This window comes from Ricinus communis, chromosome 8 (assembly GCF_019578655.1).
Source record: "Ricinus communis isolate WT05 ecotype wild-type chromosome 8, ASM1957865v1, whole genome shotgun sequence".
Taxonomy (NCBI): Eukaryota; Viridiplantae; Streptophyta; class Magnoliopsida; order Malpighiales; family Euphorbiaceae; genus Ricinus; species Ricinus communis.
In genome coordinates, this window is record NC_063263.1 from 21,034,769 (window position 1) to 21,048,419 (window position 13,651).

At 31.5% G+C, this 13,651-nt stretch overlaps 1 long non-coding RNA gene and 1 other non-coding gene across 2 annotated transcripts; one reads left to right on the forward strand and one right to left on the reverse strand.

Moving 5' to 3' along the window:
* Positions 1-1,673: 1,673 nt before the first annotated feature.
* On the reverse strand, positions 1,674-1,781 carry LOC112536255. Its single transcript, XR_003080299.1, has one exon. It is a non-coding gene; the product is annotated as a small nucleolar RNA R71 (small nucleolar RNA).
* Positions 1,782-10,140: 8,359 nt separating this feature from the next.
* LOC112536254 lies at positions 10,141-13,179 on the forward strand. The gene is made up of 3 exons (XR_003080298.2): positions 10,141-10,738; positions 11,271-11,335; positions 12,831-13,179. It is a non-coding gene; the product is annotated as an uncharacterized LOC112536254 (long non-coding RNA).
* Positions 13,180-13,651: the final 472 nt, after the last annotated feature.

Sequence of the window (13,651 nt, forward strand, 5' to 3'; positions counted from 1 at the left end):
ACATGTTCATGGGTCGGGCGTGACCGGGCTTGACTTTATTTTGAACAAGCCCGAGCCCGCCCAAGCCTGAGAATTTTTTAATATCACTCAGCCCAAGTTTGAGCCTGATTTTTTTTTAAAAAGCCCGGCCCGGCCCGACCAATTGTTAAACCTGTAAATACGGATCGGGTCTGGGAGGGTTCGGGTCGGATTGGGCGGGTCTGGTCGGGTCGGGCTTGAGTTTAGTTTTATTTAAATATATTATTAATAACAATAAAATTACAGATAAAAATAATAGGTAGCTAAATGGTATGTAGCATTTAATTATAAGTTGAAGGTCACAAGTTCAAATGCTAGGTATGACATTTTTTTTTTCTAATTAAACTAAACATCGGGCCGGGCCAGGCTTGGATTTTTATAAAAATTCCAAGCCCGGCCCGAAAAGTTCGGGCTTTTTATGGGTTCGGGCCGGGCTGGGCTTGTACACAAAAATTGTTATCCAAGCCCGGCCCGAAGAGTGCGGGCCTGGACGGGCCGGGCGAGTACCCAGGCCCATGGACAGGTCTACTTCCAAGTAATGTGGTCTCCAATTACCAACATTAAAGTAAAAAAAATTGACAGCCTTCTTTATCTCGTCTTCTCTTTCATTTTTTTGCACCATTGGACGCCAAAATTTTCACATTTATAAAACCCTAACCCCATTTTCATTTCCTGCTAAAATAAAAAATTGCAGCTTCGAACTCATCTCAAAAAGCTATTGGAAGAGCATTTGTGGTCACTTGCCACCGAAAGCTTCTTGAATTTATGGTAACTAGTCAATGAGGATATGTTGTCTACTATCTGTGATCACTAGTCGTCAGTTAAAAGAAGCTTCTTTCACTAGTTAACAACTCTATTCAAGTAAGCTTCTTTATTATTTCCAGAAATAAAAAACGCACTTCAAATTTACAAAATCTGTAGATTTGACAAGGTTTTTTGTTCTATTAGCTAAAATAATAAAAACTTATTTGTTTGCTTCCTACAATACTCATTCTTATTTTCAGCTTTTTGATGACCAATTATCTTTGTTCTATTCAGATAGCTCGTTTACTGTTCTTACTTTCTTTTGCCTATTTTTATTGGATTTATTGATGGGTAAGCAATGTTATGTAATTAATGGATATTTTAAGTTTGGGTGCTTTGCTAAACATTATATTGATTAACTAAATTATGGTTAATGGAAAGAATTTTTTTATTTTGATATTTGGCTTGACAATTACTATATTTGTTGCTAGGTATGTTTTGAGTTGGACTTTTTGCTAAATATTATAGTACTAAACATTAATTTTATTCACTTGTTTTGTTATTTATAATTAGTTCTAAAAGAATATTGTTCTTATATATGAGAGCATGTGACAATAGCTGAGAATGCTTATTCTGTTCTAGGTGATACATCTACAAATTATGGATTTAAATTCATTTTAATATGCTTTCTTCATTTTATGGTAATGCCTAGTGAAAATACATTGACATTCATTAAAGAGTTCTATATTATAGTTCATACATTTATATTGTTTGCATTAAATGAAGACCAATTAAGAATGAGGTGCTTTTCTTATTCATTAAAGGAAAAAGTAAAGGCTAATTTTTTTAGTACTTAAGATGAAGTTTACCAAAGATTTATAAGTACGTCTTACTCATATTAAAATATCAAAGAATTCAGAGCTCGAATTCTAAGTTTTTATCAAAAGGATACTGAATCTTTTCATGAAGTGTGAGATCGCTTTAAGTCATTTTTATTTCAGTGCCCACACCATAGATATCCACTTCCAGTAACTAACAAATTATTGTATGATAAATTAACACAATAGTATCAATGTAAGGTTGATAATGCAGCTGGATGTGCTATGTTAGAAAAAATAACTAATGAGATTTATGATATCTTTAAGATGTTAAGACCTGATTCGCAGCAAAAGAGTGAGCACAAAATGAGTAGGAGTGAATAAAGTGACAACTAGTAATGACATAGTTATACAATCGGCTGAATTGATTAAGCAAGTTTGTATCATTATATCTGCTAAAAATGCGCTAAGCAAATGAGGTATGCGGAGTTTGTAGTATTCATGGTCATGGTGCTAATATTTATTCATCTTTTAATACTTATACATGAAATGTATATGAAAAAGTCAATTTGATAGAGCCTTACCAATCCAAGCAACTTATGAATAACCCTTATTCCACCACATATAATCTATATTGGAGAAACTATCCACATTTATCCTAAAGAAACACTGACCAAAACCGACCATAATTATTAAGGAACCCAAATCAACATCATTACCAAAACCAAGATTCTCAATTTCAAAGGAACTTAAGGACAAACTTTTCAATCTAATGTGCAAGGAAATCCAAGTTTGGAAGAAATACTTTAATCATTTATGATGGTTTCTCATGATAGGATTGGAAGGAATAAGAAAATGACAGATTGTGTTGAGGCTTCAATGAAATGTTTAGAAACTCAAACACAATAAATTGTTGAAGCTATTCAAGAGCTCAAGAAAAATAAAACTATCAAGTCAATATGAACAAGCTACTTCTATTATTATTAGTATTATAAGTAGTAAGATTGTTGATAATAAAGTTGATATAAAAACTGAAAAAAACTCTTCTTCTTATGCAGGTCCACCTAAAGCTGATGGATCAATAAAAATAGAAAACAATAAAGAGAACATGCAAAAGAAAGAAAAAGTAGAGCCTAATCTTGGTTTAAGAAGAAAATAAAACGAAGCATTTTTTGATATGAATTCTATAAGACAACTTAGCCTTATAGGACACCAATTCCTTTTCCAAATTTACTTAAAGAGAGCAAACATGATAAGCAATATTCTAAAATTTTTGAAATGCTCTTTAAAGTTAATATTGATCTACCTTTATTAGATGTTACCCGAAATATGCCAGCTTATGCAAAATTCTGTAAAGAGTTAAACATTAATGAAAGGTGATATAAGAACAATGAATAAATACTAGTATCACAAAAAGCAAGTAAAGCAAGTGAAGTGCTTCAACATCAGTTGCTTTTTAAGATGAAAGATCTTGGTAGCTTTACTATGGATATTATAATGAGCGATAAAAATATTATAAAAACCATGTTAGATTTAGGAGCAAGTATCAACTCGATGCCTTATTCAATTTATGCACTACTTAGCTTGGGAGAGTTGAAGCCCTACACTTTGTCTCTACAACTTGCTGATAAAATAACCTAGAGGTATAGTGGAAGAATTAATAGTTCAAATAGGTAAGTTAATAATCCCTTTTAATTTTATAAGTAATTGATAAGGAAAACACATCAGCAAAGAATAAGGAATAAACCATTCTCCTCAGTAGGCCTTTCATGGTAACTATCGGAACTGTGATTGATGTGCATAATGAGAAACCTACCATGATAGTCTTAGGAGAGACTGTTGAATTTAAAGTATTTTGTTTTCTAACTTTGTCTCATAAGACTTCAATTGATAAATGTGCATAGCTTGATTGCTTAGATTTTCTTGTTTATAACACTTATTTGCAGGAAAAAAAGACAAGATAGAGACAACTTTTACATTGGAAAGAGTAGATGAGGATTTAGATGATAAATTTTTAGACTTCTATGATAAATTAGATGATGCAATCCCATTGTCAATTGATGAGAGTTGTAGTGACACTTTAGATATTTCCATTAAGAATGAGTTAGAAGCCACCCCGAACCAACAAAGCTTGAGCTTAAGGAACTTCATTTATATTTAAAAATATCTTTTTAGGTTATAACACCTGACTTTTCCTCTTCTAAAGAAAAAGCTACTATAGGAGGCGATTTTAGGCGTGCATTTAAGTGTTTTTAGCGACTACAATGCTGTAAGGCTTTTTAACCTAATAGGGAGCATGCTAACTAGTCACAGAGACTAGCGTGGAGATGGGAGTCGCCACCCGAGTAATTAGGATAATTTTACTAATGAGTGACATTTCTCGATTCCATAAGGAAGCTTACATCACAAATCCATAGATGGATCCAGAAGCCAACTTCCTTATTTGTGTTTGTCTTTAATGTTAGTGTTTAATAGGCTATTTTCTATAAATGCAGCATAATATCTCTACATATCAAGCACTACAACATGTGGAGTCCACCTAAGTCTAGCCTTTTTTAATTAAAGCCTAGCCTAATTCTCGATGTTATTAACCTAATTTACTAGTCAATTATGTACAAGTCCACCTAGTTTAGCCAAATTACTAGTTATGCTTTAATAATTAAGCCTATGAAGCCTAATTAACTATTTTTTATGGAGATATCTAATTCAGTGACCCTAAATCTAATATGGTCTAATTTTAACCTAACTAAGCATGACAAAGCCTGTTAAGTCTACATGGATTTTATATTAAAGCCCAATTACCATTTTAATTAAGCTAATTAACTATAGTTTTCATGCCAGGTCAAATTTTAAGGCCTAAGTCTGTCCAATTTTAATTAAGCAATCATGTAACATGTATTTAGGCATCATAGATTAAAAAAGGCAAATATAAAAGGACATGAAATAAATCCAATTATTACAACCCACCTACAACTAGAAAACCATAAAGAAAATCCTAAAAAAACTAAATTACAACTCAGGAAACTGCAAAATACATTGAAAATATGATATTCTTGCTAAATAATGTATAGAGCCGATCGACTCTAAAGGCTTGGAGGGATTTCCTTTGATCGTTCCTCAATCTTCGCACCTAAAACTAAGTTTTTACATGCACATGAGAAAAAGAATAAGGTTAAAACATGTATAATCAAAAAATAAAGAAAATATAATCTAATTGTCTAATTTGATTTAAAATATGATAAATCAAGTTTAAAACCCTAGGTGTTTTTATTATCATATTCAAAATCCAATAAAATCAGCATGTTCAATAGGCAAGAAATATTAATTCTAATCATGTGGATTGCATAGAATAATCATAAAAAGATATTTCTAATATATTTTCATAAAAAGAAAAGAAATTGAATCAATTAAAAGGGAGATGTTGATGTAGGGGAACCTTCAATTTTCACCATTAGTTATCGTTCTGAGAGTCTTAAGAGATAAGGAAGCTGTTGAATCAAAAAGGGGATAGGAATCCAATTCTGCCTTTTTTGGATTTTCCAAAGTTTCTGTCAGTCTCTTTTTTTTGGGTTTCCTAATTTTAGAGCTTTTTCTTAGTGGGTTGCCTAGGTTTTCTTTCTATATGTATCAATTTGTACTCAAATATGTTGCACAGTCTCTATAACAAAATATGTTTTTCTTACTTAGTGTAGCTAGCTCGAGACCTAGGCCATTTATAGGAGTAGGGTTAAAAAAGCTTAGAAGGTGTTAATAATTATTGACTTATTAAAATAAATAGTTTGTAATCATCCTTCTTCTATTAAATTAATATCGAATAAAAAAGGATTGTATTTTAAATTTTAAACAATTATCATCAATAAATATTTAAAAATATTAATAATTATCATAGATACCTTCTAGAAGTTTATTTTTACCAATTTTTGGCATTTTAATTCGAAAATGAACGTAAAACAGTATGAAAATCGAAAAACTAGCTAATCAACTTGTGTAGAGCCAATTGGCTCTGCACATAACCGATTCGGCTTTATGCTTAGCCGATTCGGCTGTGCATAGAGTCGATTGGCTCCAAAGGTTAAAGAGTTTGAAAATTTTAACAGTTTAGTCCCTAAACTCATGAAAATTATTATTTTACTCTTCAAACTTTATTGCTTATGTTACTTTGGTTTAAATTAATTTAGAAAAGTAGTTTTAAGTCTGCTTATCCCTATCTTTATCTCAGATTCACCCCTTCTCAATCTCCAAATGTGACAGTCGGACCCAGAGAAGCGGTATGATAAGGGAGGAAAGTGAATGCCAGAGCAAGGATAGGATGCATGGACAAGAAGCGACTTCTAGGATGGCAAAACTCTAGGGTACGGGGGTACATGAATGAATCAAATTGCACATTGAAACAAAGCGGAGAATGGTTGATAAAATACATGGAAAGAGTTGGAACTAATCATGTGAGGCATCTTTTGGTTGTTTGGCTGTGAAGTTATAGGAACTCCAAAGTTAAACGTGCTTGGTTTAAAGAAATTCCAGGATGGGTGACCTCCTAGGAAGTTCTTGAACCCGCCAAATAGACAAAATTGTGAGGGCAACGGATGGCAAAAGCGGATAATATCTTATGTGATTTAGTTCCAGGTCATTACAAATGATATTAGAGCAAGACCCCTCTAGTAGATGTATGATTCGAGGACGAACCAGGCGGAAGCTGGTGGCTATGTAAGAGCCTGACCTAGATAAGCGGTCCGATGAGGGAGGGAAGTGGACGGGGAGGTAATGATAGGATGTATGAACAAGGAACGGCTTCTAGGATGGCATCACTCTAAGATACGGGGGTATATGAATGAATCAAATTGCACATCAAAACAGGATGGGGAATGGTTGATAAATATGTAAAGAGTTGGAACTAATCATATGAGGCACCTTTTGGTTGTTTGGTTGTGGAGTTATAGAAACTTTAAAATTAAACGTGCTTGGTTTAGAGAAATTTCAAGATGTGTGACCTCTTGAAAAATTCTCGAACCCACCAAAAAGACAAAACCATGAGGCTAATGGAGGGCCAAAGTGGACAATATCTCATTTAATCTAATTTCGGGTCTTTACACCAAAACTCGAGAAAGACCGTAACTTTCATCATTGAGTTTTTCATAATTTTCTCGATATCTAGATCTAGAAAATAGGTGTTGATAGCTGCCCCCAGTTTGTCGAAAATTATAAACATGCATGCGATTAAATAAATTGAGACAAATCATAGTATCAAGGACACGTCAAAAATGATATCTTAATAAGCTGTAGAAGCCACGCCCCTAAGCTCGAAAAGGATTTTTGATTTGATGTGGGACCACGCCCGCTTGAGTATTGAGGTCTTCGCCTGCTTCAATTTGGGAACCACGCCCGTTGATATGGGTACTATGCTTGTTGATAAGGAACCACACCCATTGATATAGGTACTATGCTCGTTGATATGGGTACTCCGTCCGTTGATTTGGAACTACGCCTATCAATTTTTACCTTTGTAGAGACTTCCCTCTAGCTACTTTCCAATTCAGGAAGTAATTATACTATAATCTCATCTCAAGTCAATTTGATAATTTTCACTTTTGGGTACATTTGGTTGAAAATTTCCACTTCGGATTGTAATTTAACTCAATTGATGTATTCTAGAGGTCATACAGGTAATTGACCCACCCAATGAATAAAATATAATTTTGATAGATCATGGACCAAAATGGTAATTTTTTTTTTTTGAAAATCCTCATCTTGGAATGCAAATTGATCTTTTAGATTTCTTCTGATGACTTGTGTTGGTATCTAACCAGGGATTAAAAAATAATTTTATAGGTTAAGGACCAAAATGACCTTTTTACCTTTTTTAAGACCCAAACATATCCTTTTATCCATTTAACATTCACTTTACCCATTTCATCTTTCATTTTTCTCTCAAATCCCTTTTTACCTTTTCTTTCATTTCTCTCATTTCTTAACCAAATCTCATAAAATCAGTCTTGAAATGTGTGGGCAGCGGTTTCGGGTGTGCACACAAGTGTATTTAGTAACTACGACATTATAAGACTTTCAACCTAATTGGGAACACGCTAACTAGTCAATGAGACTAGCGCGGAGATGGGAGTCGCCACCTAAGTAATAACCGGGACACTTTTACTAATGAGTGGCGTTTTTCATATTTCTTAGGGAAGCTTATGCCACAGAGTTCAAAGACGGATTTGAAAGCCAACTTCCTTATTTGTGTACATTAATCTTTAATTTTATTGTTTAACAAATTATTCTCAATAAATGCAAGTAATTTATATACAAGCAAGCCAAAATATCATATATGATACACCTAAGTCTAGCCCATTTTAATTAAACCTGTCCTATATTAAAATAATTAGCCTAATTTTATAATTAATTATGTACAAGGCCCACCTAGTCTGGCCCAATTACCAATTATTCTATTGAATTCCAACATTTAACCCTAATGGACTACTTGTTATGAGAAGGCCCATTCATTGTGATCTTAACTCTAATTAAGTTCAAGCGCTAACTAAACATGCTAAAGCTCGCTAAGTCTACTTAAATTTTAAAATTTTAGGACCACTTAAAGTTGATTACCTATTGGACTACCAAATCCATGTTAGATCAATTTTTTAACCCTAAGTCTATGTAGCACATTTTAATTAACCAATCACATAATTATATATTTAATCAACATATAATAAATAAAAAAATAAAATAAAATAAAAAGTAAAATCTAATTATTACAACCAGCCTACAAATATGATTGTGAAAAGGAAAAGATCTAAAATCTCCAAAAAGACACAGAAGTTAGAGTCTGGCTTGAACAACCTGTCAGTTCTAAGGTTCCTAAGCTGATTTTCTTCGTTCGTCAATACAATTTCATATTTCCATAGCCGAATATTACATGCACAAACATTAAGTTCGATTAGAATGAGAGAAAATAGGATAAACCACTAAAATAAAAGTGACAGAACTCGATTAAATGATCAAAATCCTAAATAATTAAAAAACCATAAATACTGTAAACTAACAAAAGGAAAATCAGAAAAAAAATCATGTTTAACAGGTTCAATTACCAAATCATAATGATTAAAAATTTTAAATATTGATCCCACAACATGTTTCTAATTAGATCTAAAAACCTAATTGGCAAAATGTTAGATTTCAAAACCCTAAGTTATTATTATTAGAATCAAACCCTATTAACATGTATATTCATTAAAAAAACTAAAATCTAATCATACTTATCATAGATCAAAATCTTAATCATATTTCTAAGAACAAATAATAAAAAGACAAAAGAAGAAATAAAAGAACCGATATTATGATGATGATGAATGATTAATTGAAGGAACCCTCACATTATCACTATGAATATTTAATTTGTGAATCTCAGGCGATGAGGATGCAATTGAATCGAAGATTGAGTAGGAATCTAGTGTTGGATCTGGCTTTAAAAGAATCTTCCATCGATTAAAAAAGGTTTCCAAAAATTATCTTTCTTCAATGCCTTGTTTCCTAAAGTGGTTCTTTCTCCAGTGGCTTGAATCTTCTAACGATGACTAAGAACAACGATACTTTTCTTTCTTTTCTCTTTGTTTTTTCTTTCTTAGTGTTTCTGAAGTCTTAATCTCACTTACGACCAGTTTTTAGTTCTTGATTCCTCCTCCTAAATCCTAAACACCTCTTTCTATTTATACTATTATTATCGGTATACAACAAGTCCATCATTTTTATTGAAGCTTGAAGTGTCATGAATATATATAGGAATGTGAGAACTTCTTTTGTCTGTGGCTTCCTAATTGAACCGAAGTTTGATTTTTTTGATCATGTACAAATAGCTTGACAACATCCCATAAGATTATTATAGTTTTCTCTTATTTTTTCTAATGCTTTTTCCTTTGATCTCCAAGCTTTTGAGTAGTTTATAGATATAACGTAATCATCTTTCATATCTCTTATTATATTTGAAAGAATATAAACTGTTTTGATGTTAAGATATTTTATTTTTATGCAATTTTCAATGATTGATTTAGTTTCTTACATCTGATCGCTATTGTAATACTCAAAATTTTTTAAAAATAAAATTTTAATGATTTACTAGGGGCATTATATTAATAAATACTTTAATATTTAATTGAGCCTTTTATAAAATATTTTTAAAATAATAATAATTGATTACTATAAGTAACATTTAAATTTAGTATTGTCATAAATAATTTCATAATATTGATTCTCAGTGAAAGTAAGATATAGTTTTATGATTTTGAATAAATGAGTCAAATTTTATTTAAATTAACTTTAATATATATGTATATCACAAAGATAAAATAAATAATAAAAGGGAAGATTTAAGTTATGTTAGATATCATCTATTTAGTATCGAGAAGGTTTTAATGAGCTTAAAATTTATATTAACTTAATTGACTATAACTAAGTATTAAGTATATATATATATATATATATATATATATATATATATATATATATATATATATATATATACATGTGTGTTAAAATAAATAATAAATAATATACTGGGGTTACTGTAGGAATTTCATTTTAAGGGGGCTCAAAGGCATTTTTCTTTTTAAAAAAAAATTGAGTTAGGTCCCTATGCATATCCTCCCCTTTCTCCCTCCCGTTGCTGTCGACCTCCCCTCCGGCTAAGGGAAGTTCTCAGCATTGCCCATACCGTGACGCTTCCTTTTTCCGTTTGTAGCCATCGACAACGTTGAAGGAGAAGGAAAGAAAGCTACACTCTGCTGCCAACGTTGAACTATCTCGCTGCCGACGTGTTATGGCCAATTCGAAACCGAAAATAGCTTCCCCGCCCCCAAAAACCTCAACTTGGACAGTTACAGCCTCTGACGCCGCCACTGGACCAGTGATTGGAATGAGTGTGGTTTCGTCGGACTTGTTCAGTTTTTGGCGATTCTGGTGGCCTTCTAGTGGTCATTTGGTGAAGATAACTGCATATCTAGACTCTCAACATCTTGATCTATAATTTGGCATCCTTGGATACCATTTTTGCCTTCGTCGAAAAATTCTGACGAACGGACTCTGGTGACCTCATGATGCGTGCTGGCAGGTAGAAAATTCGTCTCGGCTTCTCGATTTCTCTGGTGCTAGTTCGCGAATTTTAGCTCGTCTTGGTAAAATATTTTAGACTCGAGAACTTAATTTAATGTAATGTAATATTTATCTTCAGGCATACATTTTTATTAATTAGTGATTTTAATGCAGTAAACTTTGTAAATTAATTATTAGTCTTATTTTGCCTTAAAATTTGAGTAATTTAAGATATCAGTTGGTTGGGTATGTTCTATGTTGGCTTGTGATTAAATAAAAAATTTTGAGAAATTAATGGAGAGTTGGTTGTAAAATAAATATTTGTGCTAGTCTGTTAATTAATATTTGTGGTTGCGTTGCATTGCGGATTTGGGAAGAATAATGCAGCTTTGGTGGCTGAACTTCTATCAAATAATTGATCAATATTAAAAGTGTTTTTGACAAATTCTGAACCTGTTATACGGAGGGTAAAAGTCTGTATTTTAAGGGAAGTTCTGTTGAATTTTCGGTAGAATTTTTAAGTCGAAATTCTTAGACAGTTAATTATAGGAGTCTAGGCTTAGGATTATTTATTAAATTTTTCATTTTTATTGATTGAATTATTTTCGTGAATAGATAATCTATTGATTCAGCCCGCTCTACCCAAGACATAGGAGCAAAGCAAGGGGGTCTTTAAAACTGTAAGTTGAAGTCATATAATCACTGCACATGTCATGTCTAATTTAAATGCAATATTTTTATTAATAATCATTATGATTATTATTAGCATTATTATTATAATTAATTTTATTTTCATTATTATTGATATTTTTTTACCATCTTATTTATTATTATTATTATTATTATTATTATTATTAATAGTACTGCATTTAATCTTTATGTCCGCTATACGTGATGCTGTTTAATTCTAATATTTAATAAATTATTGAATAATATTAAGATTGCTTGCTATTTATGCCATTTTTCACATTATTAATATTATGATTGTATTATGACTCGGGATGAGACGGTAGTAGAATATGCCACCTGATGGGATGCATCAGGACCGCGTGCGCACCGGTATAAATTAGAGACATGTAGTAAAAGAATATTTTTGAGACTTGCCCTAGTCGAGTTCAACTCTCTAGGCTGTGAAGATTTGATTGCCGGAGTAAAGGTCCATGGTCGAGCATTGCTCTCTGGGCGTCGGCTTTATTGGGAATCAAGTGACCATGCTGGATTTAAAGACCCTAGTTGAGCTTCGCTCTCTGGATGTCAGTCCTATTAGAGTAAAAGAGCCGAAAGGCTGCTAGTATTAGGGTTAGGGTTCTGTTGAGGTACTCGTCCCATAACGTTTAAATTATATTTTTCTAAATCATGGCATGACAAGCATTTTAATATGATATAATATTTTATTTTAATTAAATAAATATTTCATTGAGATGGTTGTATTTATTTTTGGATTATATTATTTTAACTAACTGTCGGGACTGACAGTCTCAAATTTAATTATTTTTCAAGTATTTGTTAGATTTTTCGCAGTTCTTCTCCTTTGGCAGCCCGACTTCCTTCATCTTCGGGTTTAATGTAACTAATTTTATTTGTATTTTTTATTATTAGAATTCTAGATTTTGTGTAATAGTGATTCTAAAACTTATTATTTTATTTTGGCATGTTAAACCAACTAAGGAGGTATTGCCTAACTGTGCTGACAGACTGATTTAAATATGTAGTATTTGGATGGTTGGACAACTATGTATTATTTAAATGGACATATATGTATGTTGTTGAGCTTTCGAATCACAAACAACGTTATTTTTTCATGTTTTGAAGCTCTTGGTTTCTAATTGCAATTGTCATCCAAACATTGTAAAAAATACTATCTTTATCGAGAATTTTACACTTTATATTGGAAGTGGTTGTTAAGAGCATAAAAATTGATTACTACTTGGAGAATGAGTTTGTCTTTGCATATCTAACCTTCTTTTATTTTTGAATGCCTTATGTTTATTATCACATCTGCTTTTTAACTCTTGATTTTCACTTCTTCATCCTCTTCTACTACTTTTTTACTCATCAAAATCACATACTCAAGTACACCTGAAATGCTATATGTTTATTCTCCAAATGTTGATTTTTTTATGTTCATGTGTTTTATTATGATGGACCTACTTCATTTCTTTTGACTCTTTTCAGAAAGTAGAATCGCAAGGGTTTTAGCGATATAACTATGAAAAGCAATTCATCCAATCTCACTGGAAAGGAAAAACTACCGACTTCTGCAAAGCTAAAGTCCTTCCTTTTATATATGATGTTTCTACTATAGAAGGAATACGTACGACTATGCTCCTCTTCTTCTTTTGATTCTTTCTTCTTGTTTCTATTTTGGAATGAAGGCTGAATCGAAGAAATTATTTTTCTATTCTTGATTCAAAACTATTATGCATAAAAGATATTTTGTGTAATCTGACTCTATCTTTTTGTAGAATAATAGTGTTTGATTGTCTGCTATTTTGAAAGGTGGATATATGCTCTTGACTTGATATTCGATTTCCAATCCGGTCGATGTTTGGTTGAGTTTCAATTAATTCGACAGTCTTTGTATTAAATTGTTGAGTCTTTCGTGAGCATCATTCTCATTACATCAAAATTGTGTACGAATATTGATAAACTTTCTATATCTGCTTTTCAAAGAATTGTTATATTTAATAAATATTTTTCTAATTAGATGTTTTAAATATTTAGTAAACAAGTCATTAATTTAATATCTACATCTAACAAATAAATAACAAATCAATCTTTTTTTTTTAAATTTATTTTTCATAAACATTATACAATGTTGGATAACATTATTTTTTTTCTCTATATATTAAATAAATTAAATATGTACGTTTGCTCTTTTTAATTTTTGAGTGTTTTGATTGAAATTAATTATCTTTAAATTTTTATTCTTAATGAATCTTTAAATTAATTTGTTGTTAATTTTCTAGATTTATGTTGCAGTAACTTTTATCGAA